Source organism: Lactuca virosa, chromosome 1 (genome assembly GCF_052849685.1).
Source record: "Lactuca virosa cultivar CGN04683 chromosome 1, Lactuca_virosa_CGN04683_v6, whole genome shotgun sequence".
NCBI classification, from domain to species: Eukaryota; Viridiplantae; Streptophyta; class Magnoliopsida; order Asterales; family Asteraceae; genus Lactuca; species Lactuca virosa.
Genome location: NC_136426.1, coordinates 140,775,620 through 140,791,477, shown reverse-complemented (window position 1 = coordinate 140,791,477; position 15,858 = coordinate 140,775,620). Strand labels below are relative to the sequence as shown.

Genomic DNA, 15,858 nt, shown 5'->3' with positions numbered 1-15,858 from the left:
GAGTCAAATAACACCAATGCGGGTAAGGAGTTTACTAAAAACGTACCTAATCACATGTATAACAGATAAGCATACAACAGATATAACAAATGGGAGTAAGGATAGAAACATACCAGCAACCACATCTGGTGCTGCCCTGGCCTCCTCGGACGTAAGCTGGAAGGCATGACCATGAGCCTTCGGAGGCTCTGCCCTGACTGGTCTCCCATCCGTGATCCTCAAAGTAGTCGGTGCTGGAGCCTGCGTCGGCTTGGCGGCTAGTAGAGGACACTGTGCCTTCATATGGCCCACCTGCTTACAATGATAGCAAAGTCTGACTCCGGAAGTCGGAGTCGGCTGCCTGCAATCCCTGGCCATATGGCCCTGCTTTCCACATCGATGGCACCCACTCCCTGCTCGGCACATCCCTGAATGAGCCTTCCCCCACTTTCCACAAGTGTGGCCTGGCTGTCCCCCAGTCCTGGTATCAGCGGTCTTGGACCGCTTCGGCGCCGGCTGCGACTGTGCCGGGGCCTGCCGCTGCTCCCACAACTGCAGCTCAAGCTCTAACTCACGCCGCCTAGTGGCCTCCTGTAACTCCAGTAGAGTATCACATCTCTGAGTGGCAAAAAACTGACGGATGTCAGTCTTGAGCATGCTCAGATAACGTGTCATCTGAGCCTGCTCCGAGGAAAACTCCGGGCAAAACATCGCCCTCTCAGTAAACATGCGGGTGATTTCCGTCACCGTCTCAGTACCCTGTCCCAGCTCCAAAAACTCCTGAGATAACCGCTCACGCTCGACCCTCGGAATGTAGTGAGCACGGAACATGTCCCTGAACTGCTCCCAAGTAACAACAGCTCTCTGGCCATCCATATAAGACCCCGTCATCAATCTCCACCAGTCCTTTGCCCCGGACCTCAGCAGGTTCAGGGCACATCTGACCTTCTGGTCAGTAGGACATGAACATGTAAAGAAACACCCTTCCACATCGGACAGCCACCTCATGGCTGCAATGGGATCCTGAGTACCATCAAAAGTCGGGGGCTTCGTGTTATCGAAGTCCTGATACAGGAAAACTCGCCCCGCTCCCCCTCCTGCCGTTGTTACAGCCGCGATGGCTGCAGCGGCAACTGTCTCAGCGAGGGCTGCATATCTGTCATCAAAGTACTCCATCATAGCGGACTTGATAGTCCCGAACAACTCCAGAATCTGACCCCGGACAATCTCGACCACCTCCTCGCGGATGATCTCCCTGACCCGATCCTCTGCCAACACTGGCCCCTCCTGGCCGATAATCTCAGGTGCCGCTGGGGCCTCCTGATCACCCTGTCCTGATCCCGATCCGGATCCCGTCGTGAACGCCTCGTAATAGCCATACTGAAACATAACAGGAAGATATCAGACAATCTGCATAAATAACCGGGAACCAACTCCCGACTAATCCCTAAGGGTTGTGACTTCCTTGCTACCCATATGGATCCTGTGCTTTCAGTAGTATGGGCCCCTACTACCTTCCACACCTACCCATATTTGTCTCAAGTATCACCACAACACCCTAACACTATACATACACATGTTGGTCGCTCAACCTCACTCCTAGAGGAAGGCTAACTGTTTCACAACTGACCTACCGGTCTCACACAACCCACCCATCCATGAAACTTTCACCAACCTTGCAGCACTAGTGTATGCTAGTCATACATAACGCTGGACCCTATAGACTTTCGAATATCCAATCCTACCCTAAGCTCCCAATCAAACAAGAACATAACATAAGGCCAAATCAAACATTCTCAGGCTATAAGATCTTACTTATGTATGACCATGATGCATACACTAAGCAACTACAGTAATGATGTCAATCTCATATAAAGGAAACCCTAGGTTAGCAGGCATCATGTAATCAGGAAATTCTATCATGCAATTCCTGAAGATCCATAGCCTAGCACTAGCATGTTGTTCTAATATATCACATAATCAAATAACTGTATGGTATTTTGGGGTCACTTACTGGCTCCGGCTGATCGTACACCCTGCATCCTCCTTTACTAATTTTGAAAACCCTTTGAAAATCATTATGAAAATCTTTTCCTTGATTTGAGACTGGAGTCACACGAGTGTTCCTCCAATTCACTCAAACCAAGGCTTTGATACCTAATTGTAACATCCATAAAATCATGCCAAATTTAAATTTTTAAAAACATTTTTAACCATTAAAATCAATACAAATTTGTTTTCAAAATGTATAATATCAGAGTTTCCCAGAAACATAAACAAATAATGAGGAGCTGTACGATCATGCCTTCGCCTTGCCGCGATCCCCTGATGTACCTGAAACAATAAATTGAAACTGTAAGCCCGAAAGATTAGTGAGTTCCCCCAAAATACCCATACCACAACAGTACACATATAATCATAAACAACATACTATGGGTCCAGTCAATCATCGAGTTGAAATACCCCAGGCCCTCAAGCATCCGGTTGGAATGCCAACATATTATGGGTCCAATCATCCTCGGGATGGAATACCCCAGACCCACAATCAACAGGTTGGAATGCCCACATACTATGAGTCCAGTCATCCTCGGGAGGGAATACTCACGACCCACAACCAACAGGTTGGAATGCCCAGGTCTATTGGCTTTCACACAAAGCAGATACGCCTCAACCGCCAAACAGACATGTGCACATATAACAGATAATCACATAATAGTCTATAGACAACCACTGATCTAACGGATCGTACCACATACCACGTAATATCATCCTACCCTCTAGGATACCGATCTAACAGATCATACCAGCATAACATAACCAATAACAATTCAAAGGGCCGACCTTGGTGCCTTAGACCCTTGAGTATAGTGAGGATAACTCACCTCACAATGCCGCACTGAAAATGATAGGCTCAACTCTCGGATCACCAACACGAACTCCACCACCTATAGTTACCATGAAAACTCTTTTTCCATAAATCTCCAAATTACCAAAATGCCCCCAGAGGTCAACTGGTCAATCCTTGGTGAAAGTCAAAGTCCACAGTCAAAGTCAACAGTCCACGTTGACCCAACTCGTCGAGTGTAGATCACCAACTCGTCGAGTCCTTCCTGAACTCAAGAAGCCGTGAAATCCTTGGTTGACTCGTCGAGTTCCCCTAGAACACATCGAGTTCATGCGTGTCCAAAGGTTGGAAGAAACCCTACCCGACTCGCCGAGTCATTCGACTGACTCGCCGAGCCCAAGGCAATCTTCATCGGACTCGCCGAGTTGTTCATCCAACTCGTCGAGTACAGGACCATCTTCATGTGGCTCGCCGAGTTGACTATGCAACACGTCGAGTCCCTTCAGACCTTCATCCATACAGGTACTTTTTAAGCCATGAAACGGCTCCATATTGCAGATCCAAGCTTCTAAGGCATGTTTATCACGTAAAGTTGCAAACTTTACGTGCATGCAAGGCCCTAGAGACTCTAAATGACCAATCTAAGCTTCTAATGGAGCTTTACACCTTAGGAGAGTCTCATTCTTGCAAGAGTTGGAAACTTTATGGACTTAGAGACCCAAGAGAGTTCAGATCTGAGGTTGCAACCTCAGATATGAGCTCAAACACAAGAAAGGCTTCCTAATAAGCTAGAAAAGCCCTAAAATCCACCCAAAATAAATCTAGAATGAAAAAGGGGGTTAGGATAACGGCTTAATACCTTCCAAAGAAGATGCCAACTGAGGTAGATTTCTGGTTCCACACGTTCCTTGCTCCTAGTCACTTGATCTCCAAGCTTTTTCCCACCAAAAATCCTTTTCCCAAGCTTAAGAATACAAATGGAGTACACTCACACGAATTAGGGTTTGCTGAGCTCTCAAGGGACTGTAAAGAGGCTGAAGGAGGCTTATGATTCTTTAAATAGGGTGCAAATCCCAGGAAATTAGGGTTTCACCCTCCAGCTCCAACTCGTCGAGTCACTCTTCCGAATCGGTGAGTTGGTCACTTAAATCCGCGTCCCAAATTTAACATTCAAAGAGCTATGGAGTATGACCGCAGAAAATCGTGTTTCACTTGACATCATTGGATGGTTTGTGCTTCGATCACTACAAACAAAATCATTTTAAGCAATTCAAATTTAAATTCTAATTAAGTATGTTTAATATGCTACAGGATATTAAATAAGGTCGAGTGGGTTGTTGTGTACTTAATTGCAAAAGATGAAGAAGGTTACCTGTCAAAAGAAGCCATGAGAGGCGTCTTCGATGGCAGTTTATTCGACAAAATTGCCAAAAGGAATGCAACCAAGGGTAAAAAGAGACGTTGATAATGATCATAAACCTATACATAAAATGAATATATCAATAATGCAATAAAAGTTGAAGTATATGTACTCAACAACAAACTTAAATGCCTTAAATCTGTGGATATTGCAAAGAAACATTCGAAAAAAAGCTTGGATTGCTATTGAACATGGACCCATGGTGTTTCAAACTTTCAATCGTTGTTTGTCCCGTCACAAAACTTAACAAAAAACCAATTGGACTCATGCCAGTTTAGGTTCAATTCAAAGGCTTGTTGTGATTACATGCATGCTTTAATATATTTGTGTACCTTTTTCTATTTTTACATATGTATACATGTATTATATAGTATATACCATATTTGTATATGTTTGAATAAATATTTAATTGTTAATACGAAAATGTGTTTTAACAAAATATTAGAAAACATAAGATGGATAAAACATTATGTCAATGAATTAAATAAAAGTTATTAGTAAACATTAGGGCATCCGCATTGAACTTCATAGAGTTCAATGGATTGTCACATCATTTTTCTACAATCCATACAACTTTACCATTTTTTTCCTACAATGCATTGAAGTCTACAAAGTTCAATAGAATGTTATAAAATGTAATTTATCGTAAATATTTAAGAATTAAAAACTTTTCTTTTTCCCATTGAAGAATTCAATGGTCATTGAACTTCAAGTCCATTAAATGCCAATGTGGCATCTCACAATGGTAGAGTTTCATCCATTGAATGACACATAGACTTGCCACCTCATTAAACTCTCTCATTGAACTCACTATTGTGGATGCTCTTATACCAATAATCTTAAAAAAGAGACCCCACAATGGAAGTCAGGGTTTAAACCATTACATGCCCAAAATATCCCTAGTGTTCCGTGGTTGAACTCAAATGTGGGTCTTAGACGAGTTGACCTGAGCCGCTCGGATAGTGCGGTTTAACATTGTTTTTAAGTTTAAAATTAATACTAAAAAGGTTATCAACTGTGTGCATTTTATATATATCTAGCCCCGGTGTTGACTTTATGCTAGGGTTAACAGTGACCTGGTTTTCTAACGTGGTTTTCCGAAAGGGTGAGGAAACCGTTGGGAATGTCATGATCGGCATATGAGGGAGAATAATTATGTATGTTTCCTCTTGGGAGATTGGATTAATTAGATCGATTATAAGGCTAGCAACTCTTCTTTGTGCGTAAAACCCATGGATGGTTGAAAGGACTAGGAAAGACGCATCAATAACACGAAATCATTAGGTTCATCAAATGGTTAGGCTTGGTTATTGGTGAAAGCAATCCAAATGTGAAAGCAATTGACACATTATTAGTTTCATACTTTCACACCACATTACTAGTTTTTCATTCGATGTTAATTCTAGGGCTTTGTGGGACTTATCTGGTAAGTCGAGAAAGATGGCATACATGTACATTGCTTGAAACTTGTTGATGATGAAAAAAAAAATTGGCATTGTTAGATTCTTGAATGTATAACTCTAAAGGGCTGTTTGTTAGCATCTTAATTTAAAAATTAAAAGACAACGTTTGGATTTTTAAGATTAGAATGGTCCATTATTAGGATGGGTGGGGTTATAAATGTAATTTTAGTTTTAAGAAGCAAAATCCTTTAAAAAGCCATCAATGTGTAGCTTTTCAAAAAATGTTTTTCATTCTTTACCAAAAAATCATTTTAAAAGCTCTTTAGCTAAACACATTTTTAGCTTAATGGCTTATTGGAAAAGTCAATAAGCTAATAAGCCTTTTTTTATAAGCAATCCCAAACTCCCCTCTTAGACTAGACCTATTAACAATCCAACCCAACCAAATTTTTCTATAAAAAACTAATTTACCTCTCTTCCTCATGTACAACCCAATCCAATCCAATTTTTTACACTCATTAGCAAACCAAGCCAATTTATTTTATATTAAATTTTTATATTTATAAAACTATATCAATATTGGTCTTATTTTGTAGAGAAAAATCAATGAAATATTTTGATATATTTTATTTTACTTTTTATTAAAGATAAAGTTAATTTATTAACAAAATTTAGTTTTTGATATAAAATGTAATTGATTTCTTCTAATAAATTTAATAAATATCGACACGTGGGCATGAGCTCCTTTTCAATCTAAGACGAGTGAAGGGCGTGAGAGCATTCACAAAGGATCATATAATTCTTATTTTTTTAATGTTACTTTTGTCACGATCGGCTCACAATAAACCCCAAATGAGGGTAGTCTTAGAGTGTTTGGTACAATATAAAAAGGTCACTTAAATCTCCAAAACCTCTTAAAGTTTTAGAAGTAACATCTAAATTAAAAAGAAGACAGCACCTTGCTCTTGCCCTATGTAACATCCATAAAATCATGCCAAATTTAAATTTTTAAAAACATTTCTAACCATTAAAATCATTACAACTTTGTTTTCAAAATGTATAATATCAGAGTTTCCCATAAACATAAACAAATCATGAGGAGTTGTACAATCATGCCTTCGCCTTGCCGCGATCCCCTGATGTACCTGAAACAATAAACTGAAACTGTAAGCCCAAAAGCTTAGTGAGTTCCCCCAAAATACTCATACCACAACAATACACATATAATCATAAACAACATACTATGGGTCCAGTCAACCATCGAGTTGGAATACCCCAGACCCTCAACCATCCGGTTGGAATGCCAACATACTATGGATCCAATCATCCTCGGGATGGAATACCCCAGGCCCACAACCAACAGGTTGGAATGCCCACATACTATGAGTCCAGTCATCCTCGGGATTGAATACTCACGACCCACAACCAACAGGTTGGAATGCCCAGGTCTATTGGCTTTCGCACAAAGCAGATAAGCCTCAACCGCCAAACAGACATGTGCACATATAACAGATAATCACATAATAGTCTATAGACAACCACTGATCTAACGGATCGTACCACATACCACGTAGTATCATACTACCCTCTAGGATACCGATCTAACAGATCATACCAGCATAACATAACTAATAACAATTCAAAAGGGTCAGCCTTGGTGCCTTAGACCCTTGAGTATAGTGAGGATAACTCACCTCACAATGCCGCACTGAAAATGATAGGCTCAACTCTCGGATCATCAACACGAACTCCACCACCTATAGTTACCATGAAAACCCTTTTTCCATAAATCTCCAAATTACCAAAATGCCCCCAGAGGTCAACTGGTCAATCCTTGGTGAAAGTCAAAGTCCACCGTCAAAGTCAACAGTCCATGTTGACCCGACTCGTCGAGTGTAGATCACCAACTCGTCGAGTCCTTCCTGAACTCGAGAAGTCGTGAAATCCTTGGTTGACTCGTCGAGTTCCCCTAGAACTCGCCGAGTTCATGCGTGTCCAAAGGTTGGGAGAAACCCTACCCGACTCACCGAGTCATTCGACTGACTCGCCGAGCCCAAGGAAATCTTCATCGGACTCGCCGAGTTGTTCATCCAACTCGTCGAGTACATGACCATCTTCATGTGGCTCGCCGAGTTGACTATGCAACTCGCCGAGTCCCTTCAGACCTTCATCCATACAGGTACTTTTTAAGCGATGTAACGGCTCCATATTGCATATCCAAGCTTCTAAGGCATGTTTATCACGTAAAGTTGCAAACTTTACGTGCATGCAAGGCCCTAGAGACTCTAAATGACCAATCTAGGCTTCTAATGGAGCTTTACACCTTAGGAGAGTCTCATTCTTGCAAGAGCTGGAAACTTTATGGACTTAGAGACCCAAGAGAGTTCAGATCTGAGGTTGCAACCTTAGATCTGAGCTCAAACACAAGAAAGGCTTCCTAATAAGCTAGAAAAGCCCTAAAATCCACCCAAAATAGATCTAGAGTGAAAAAAGGGGTTAGGATAACGGCTTAATACCTTCCAAAAAGGATGCCAACTGAGGTAGATTTCTGGTTCCACACGTTCCTTGCTCCTAGTCACTTGATCTCCAAGCTTCTTCCCACCAAAAATCCTCTTCCCAAGCTTAAGAATACAAATGGAGTACACTCACACGAATTAGGGTTTTGCTGAGCTCTCAAGGGACTTTAAAGAGGCTGAAGGAGGCTTATGATTCTTTAAATAGGGTGCACAACCCCGGAAATTAGGGTTTCACCCTCCAGCTCCAACTCGTCGAGTCACTCTTCCGACTCGGCGAGTTGGTCACTTAAACCCGCGTCCCAAACCCGCTACTACTCGACGAGTCAGGGCATCCAACTCGTCGAGTAGACCTTGAAACTTGAAAATTAAAGCCACAATGTTAATACCTGAGAATCGGGGCCTTACAATTCTCCCCCACTTGAACTAGACTTCGTCCTCGAAGTCCGCTGCGATGAACAACTCCGGATAATGCTCCTGCATCTCTGCCGATGGCTCCCACGTCCACTCGGACCCCCTACGATGCTCCCATTGTACCTTTACCAAAGGTATCTCCTTGTTCCGCATAACTTTCATCTTCCTCTCTAGTATGGCCACAAGCCTCTCCACGTAATTCAGACGTTCATCGACCTGAATATCATCCAGCGACACCACCGCCTGCTGATCCATAATGCACTTTCACAACTGTAAAACGTGGAAAGTGTTGTGGATCCGACTAAGCTCTTCCGGTAGCTCTAGACTGTAGGCCACCTTTCCAACCCTGGAAATGATCCTGAACGGCCCAATGTAACGGGGACCCAATTTCCCCCTATTCCTGAAGCGGATCACATCCTTCCTGGGTGAGACCTTCAGGAGAACCATATCACTCACCTGAAATTCTAGCTCCGATCGGCGTCTGTCGGCGTAACTCTTCTGCTGACTTTGAGCGGTCTGCAGTCGCTACCTAATCTGCTGAATCTTCTCGATAGTCTGCAAGACTACCTTCGTCCGTCCCATCACCCTGTGCCCGACCTCACCCCAACAAACCGGGGTGCAACATCTCCGCCCGTACAACAGCTTGAAAGGCGGAGCGCCAATGTTGGAATGGTAGTTGTTGTTGTAGGTGAACTCTCCAAGGGGTAGGTGGGAATCTAGCTCCCACCGAAATCAATAACACAAGCCCTCAACATATCCTCGAGGGTCTGAATGGTCCGCTTGCTCTGACCGTCGGTCTACGGATGGAATGATGTACTAAAGTGCAGCCGCGTGCCCAGTTCCTCGTGGAACTTCTGCCAGAAACGGGAGGTAAACCTAACGTCCCGGTCGGAGACGATAGAGATCGGAACCCCATGGCGAGCCACGATCTCGCGGACGTACACGTCGGCCAACTTCTCGGCCGACGAACTCTCCCGTATGGCCAAGAATTGGCACTCATGGTCAATCGATCCACGATGACCCATATAGCATCAAACCCCTTCGCCGTTCTCGGCAACTTGGTAATAAAATCCATCGTGACCTGCTCCTATTTTCACATGGGAATCTCCAGAGGCTGTAGCTTGCCATGCGGCCTCTGATGTTCGGCCTTGACCATCCTACAGATCAAGCACCTCTCCACGTACCAAGCGATTTCTCGCTTCATGCACGGCCACCAGTAACTCAAGCTCAAGTCCCGGTACATTTTGGTTGCCCCTGGGTGAATAGAGAAGTGAGACTTATGAGCCTCCTCCATGACTGTCTGTCTGACCCCACCAGACATCGGAACCCATACCCGACCGCATCGGGTTAATAATCCCCGACTATCCTGCACAAACCGGGCGTTCTCGCCCCTGATCCTCTCCAGTTTCCAATTCTCTGGTCGCATACCCTCTACCTGAGCATCTCTGATTAAACTCACAAGCGGGGAATCCACTTCTATCCTCATACATATCGCTGGGGTGGAAGACCCAGCTGACTTGCGGCTCAAGGCATCAACAACCACATTCGCTTTACCAGGGTGGTAAAGGATCTCAAAATCGTAGTCCTTGACTACATCCAGCCACCTACGCTGCCTCATGTTTAGGTTCGGCTGATCCATGATATGTCTCAAACTCTTGTGATCCGTGTAAGTGGTACAATGGACCCCATATGGGTAATGCCTCCATATCTTGAGAGCGAACACCACCGCTCCCAACTCTAAATCATGCGTAGGGTATCTCGTCTCATGCGGCTTCGCTGCCGCGATGCGTAGGCTATCACTCGTCCTCTCTGCATGAGGACCGCCCCTAAACCTGTGACGGAGGCATCACAGAATACCACAAAATCCTCAACTCCCTTCGGGAGTCTCAAAACTGGAGTCTCACACATACGCTGACGGAGGGTCTCAAACGCCCTCTGCTGCTCAGGGCCCCACCGGAAATCCACCCCCTTCCTCGTCAGACGAGTGAGGGGTACTGCAATCTTGGAGAAATCTTGTATGAATCTCCGGTAGTATCCTACCAATCCCAGAAAACTCCTGATATCTGAGGGAGATTTCGGAACCTCCCACTGCATGACTGCCTCGATTTTGGCCGGGTCGACAAAAATCCCATCCTGGTTAACGAGATGCTCCGGGAACTGGACCTCTCGTAACCAAAACTCACATTTTGAGAACTTGGCATAAAGCCGTTCTCGCCTCAGAATGCCCAATAACTCCCGCAGATGCTCCTCATGCTGCTCTCGGGTCTTGGAATACACCAAGATATTGTCGATAAACACTATGACCAAGCGATCGAGCATCGGTCTGCAGAATCGATTCATCAGGTCCATGAATACTGCTGGCGCGTTGGTGAGCCCAAACGGCATCACCACGAACTCGTAATGTCCATAACGAGTTCGGAACGTGGTATTCTCCACGTCCTCCTCTCTGACCCTAACCTGATGATACCCAGACCTCAAGTCTATCTTGGAAAACCAAGACGCGCCCTACAATTGATCGAAAAGATCATCTATCCTCGGGAGTGGATAACGGTTTTTCACTGTTAACTTGTTCATCTCCCGGTAATCAATGCACATCCGGTGCGAACCATCCTTTTTCCTAACGAAAAGTATCGGTGCTCCCCATGGGGAACTGCTAGGTCGAATGAACTGCTTACCTAACAGTTCCTACAGCTGTGATGACAGCTCCTGCATCTCCAGGGGTGCCAACCGGTACGATGCCTTGGCGATAGGGGCCGCGCCTGGCACTAGGTCAATCCTGAACTCGACCTGCCTCTCCGGAGGTACTCCGGGTAACTCCTCCGGGAACACATCAGCAAACTCCTTGACCACCAGAACCTCTGAAACTGAAACCTGTTCTCTGGTCCGCGTATCTACCACGTACGCTAGATAACCCGCACATCCGTGCTGAATGTACTGCCGAGCCCTGGCAGCTAAACAGAACCCTGAACCCAACCTGGTGCCCTCGCCATAAACAATCAGTTCTCCCCCACTTGGGGTTCGAACTAAAACTCGCTGACCCTCGTAATCTATCATGGCACCAAAACGGCTAAGCCAATCCATTCCTACGATCACGCACACCTCCCCCATGGGAATCAGTATCAAATCTATCGGAAAGGACACTCCGAAGATCTCCAAATCGCATCCTCGGTAGACCGAAGAAGCAGAAACTCCGTGTTCGTTGGCGATAGAGACTCGCAAGAGACACTCTAGCTCGCCCACTGGCACACCAAACTCCCTACTAAATGTCTGAGATACAAACGACCGACTCGCCCCCCGAGTCAAATAACACCAATGCGGGTAAGGAGTTTACTAAAAACGTACCTAATCACATGTATAACAGATAAGCATACAACAGATATAACAAATGGGAGTAAGGATAGAAACATACCAGCAACCACATCTGGTGCTGCCCTGGCCTCCTCGGACGTAAGCTGGAAGGCATGACCATGAGCCTTCGGAGGCTCTGCCCTGACTGGTCTCCCATCCGTGATCCTCAAAGTAGTCGGTGCTGGAGCCTGCGTCGGCTTGGCGGCTAGTAGAGGACACTGTGCCTTCATATGGCCCACCTGCTTACAATGATAGCAAAGTCTGACTCCGGAAGTCGGAGTCGGCTGCCTGCAATCCCTGGCCATATGGCCCTGCTTTCCACATCGATGGCACCCACTCCCTGCTCGGCACATCCCTGAATGAGCCTTCCCCCACTTTCCACAAGTGTGGCCTGGCTGTCCCCCAGTCCTGGTATCAGCGGTCTTGGACCGCTTCGGCGCCGGCTGCGACTGTGCCGGGGCCTGCCGCTGCTCCCACAACTGCAGCTCAAGCTCTAACTCACGCCGCCTAGTGGCCTCCTGTAACTCCAGTAGAGTATCACATCTCTGAGTGGCAAAAAACTGACGGATGTCAGTCTTGAGCATGCTCAGATAACGTGTCATCTGAGCCTGCTCCGAGGAAAACTCCGGGCAAAACATCGCCCTCTCAGTAAACATGCGGGTGATTTCCGTCACCGTCTCAGTACCCTGTCCCAGCTCCAAAAACTCCTGAGATAACCGCTCACGCTCGACCCTCGGAATGTAGTGAGCACGGAACATGTCCCTGAACTGCTCCCAAGTAACAACAGCTCTCTGGCCATCCATATAAGACCCCGTCATCAATCTCCACCAGTCCTTTGCCCCGGACCTCAGCAGGTTCAGGGCACATCTGACCTTCTGGTCAGTAGGACATGAACATGTAAAGAAACACCCTTCCACATCGGACAGCCACCTCATGGCTGCAATGGGATCCTGAGTACCATCAAAAGTCGGGGGCTTCGTGTTATCGAAGTCCTGATACAGGAAAACTCGCCCCGCTCCCCCTCCTGCCGTTGTTACAGCCGCGATGGCTGCAGCGGCAACTGTCTCAGCGAGGGCTGCATATCTGTCATCAAAGTACTCCATCATAGCGGACTTGATAGTCCCGAACAACTCCAGAATCTGACCCCGGACAATCTCGACCACCTCCTCGCGGATGATCTCCCTGACCCGATCCTCTGCCAACACTGGCCCCTCCTGGCCGATAATCTCAGGTGCCGCTGGGGCCTCCTGATCACCCTGTCCTGATCCCGATCCGGATCCCGTCGTGAACGCCTCGTAATAGCCATACTGAAACATAACAGGAAGATATCAGACAATCTGCATAAATAACCGGGAACCAACTCCCGACTAATCCCTAAGGGTTGTGACTTCCTTGCTACCCATATGGATCCTGTGCTTTCAGTAGTATGGGCCCCTACTACCTTCCACACCTACCCATATTTGTCTCAAGTATCACCACAACACCCTAACACTATACATACACATGTTGGTCGCTCAACCTCACTCCTAGAGGAAGGCTAACTGTTTCACAACTGACCTACCGGTCTCACACAACCCACCCATCCATGAAACTTTCACCAACCTTGCAGCACTAGTGTATGCTAGTCATACATAACGCTGGACCCTATAGACTTTCGAATATCCAATCCTACCCTAAGCTCCCAATCAAACAAGAACATAACATAAGGCCAAATCAAACATTCTCAGGCTATAAGATCTTACTTATGTATGACCATGATGCATACACTAAGCAACTACAGTAATGATGTCAATCTCATATAAAGGAAACCCTAGGTTAGCAGGCATCATGTAATCAGGAAATTCTATCATGCAATTCCTGAAGATCCATAGCCTAGCACTAGCATGTTGTTCTAATATATCACATAATCAAATAACTGTATGGTATTTTGGGGTCACTTACTGGCTCCGGCTGATCGTACACCCTGCATCCTCCTTTACTAATTTTGAAAACCCTTTGAAAATCATTATGAAAATCTTTTCCTTGATTTGAGACTGGAGTCACACGAGTGTTCCTCCAATTCACTCAAACCAAGGCTTTGATACCTAATTGTAACATCCATAAAATCATGCCAAATTTAAATTTTTAAAAACATTTTTAACCATTAAAATCAATACAAATTTGTTTTCAAAATGTATAATATCAGAGTTTCCCAGAAACATAAACAAATAATGAGGAGCTGTACGATCATGCCTTCGCCTTGCCGCGATCCCCTGATGTACCTGAAACAATAAATTGAAATTGTAAGCCCGAAAGATTAGTGAGTTCCCCCAAAATACCCATACCACAACAGTACACATATAATCATAAACAACATACTATGGGTCCAGTCAATCATCGAGTTGAAATACCCCAGGCCCTCAAGCATCCGGTTGGAATGCCAACATATTATGGGTCCAATCATCCTCGGGATGGAATACCCCAGACCCACAATCAACAGGTTGGAATGCCCACATACTATGAGTCCAGTCATCCTCGGGAGGGAATACTCACGACCCACAACCAACAGGTTGGAATGCCCAGGTCTATTGGCTTTCACACAAAGCAGATACGCCTCAACCGCCAAACAGACATGTGCACATATAACAGATAATCACATAATAGTCTATAGACAACCACTGATCTAACGGATCGTACCACATACCACGTAATATCATCCTACCCTCTAGGATACCGATCTAACAGATCATACCAGCATAACATAACCAATAACAATTCAAAGGGCCGACCTTGGTGCCTTAGACCCTTGAGTATAGTGAGGATAACTCACCTCACAATGCCGCACTGAAAATGATAGGCTCAACTCTCGGATCACCAACACGAACTCCACCACCTATAGTTACCATGAAAACTCTTTTTCCATAAATCTCCAAATTACCAAAATGCCCCCAGAGGTCAACTGGTCAATCCTTGGTGAAAGTCAAAGTCCACAGTCAAAGTCAACAGTCCACGTTGACCCAACTCGTCGAGTGTAGATCACCAACTCGTCGAGTCCTTCCTGAACTCAAGAAGCCGTGAAATCCTTGGTTGACTCGTCGAGTTCCCCTAGAACACATCGAGTTCATGCGTGTCCAAAGGTTGGAAGAAACCCTACCCGACTCGCCGAGTCATTCGACTGACTCGCCGAGCCCAAGGCAATCTTCATCGGACTCGCCGAGTTGTTCATCCAACTCGTCGAGTACAGGACCATCTTCATGTGGCTCGCCGAGTTGACTATGCAACACGTCGAGTCCCTTCAGACCTTCATCCATACAGGTACTTTTTAAGCCATGAAACGGCTCCATATTGCAGATCCAAGCTTCTAAGGCATGTTTATCACGTAAAGTTGCAAACTTTACGTGCATGCAAGGCCCTAGAGACTCTAAATGACCAATCTAAGCTTCTAATGGAGCTTTACACCTTAGGAGAGTCTCATTCTTGCAAGAGTTGGAAACTTTATGGACTTAGAGACCCAAGAGAGTTCAGATCTGAGGTTGCAACCTCAGATATGAGCTCAAACACAAGAAAGGCTTCCTAATAAGCTAGAAAAGCCCTAAAATCCACCCAAAATAAATCTAGAATGAAAAAGGGGGTTAGGATAACGGCTTAATACCTTCCAAAGAAGATGCCAACTGAGGTAGATTTCTGGTTCCACACGTTCCTTGCTCCTAGTCACTTGATCTCCAAGCTTTTTCCCACCAAAAATCCTTTTCCCAAGCTTAAGAATACAAATGGAGTACACTCACACGAATTAGGGTTTGCTGAGCTCTCAAGGGACTGTAAAGAGGCTGAAGGAGGCTTATGATTCTTTAAATAGGGTGCAAATCCCAGGAAATTAGGGTTTCACCCTCCAGCTCCAACTCGTCGAGTCACTCTTCCGAATCGGTGAGTTGGTCACTTAAATCCGCGTCCCAAATT

At 45.3% G+C, this 15,858-nt stretch overlaps 1 long non-coding RNA gene across 1 annotated transcript; it reads left to right on the top strand.

Moving 5' to 3' along the window:
- Positions 1 to 3,988: 3,988 nt before the first annotated feature.
- LOC145106899 (uncharacterized) lies at positions 3,989 to 4,646 on the top strand. The gene is made up of 2 exons (XR_013707664.1): positions 3,989 to 4,052; positions 4,136 to 4,646. It is a non-coding gene; the product is annotated as an uncharacterized LOC145106899 (long non-coding RNA).
- Positions 4,647 to 15,858: the final 11,212 nt, after the last annotated feature.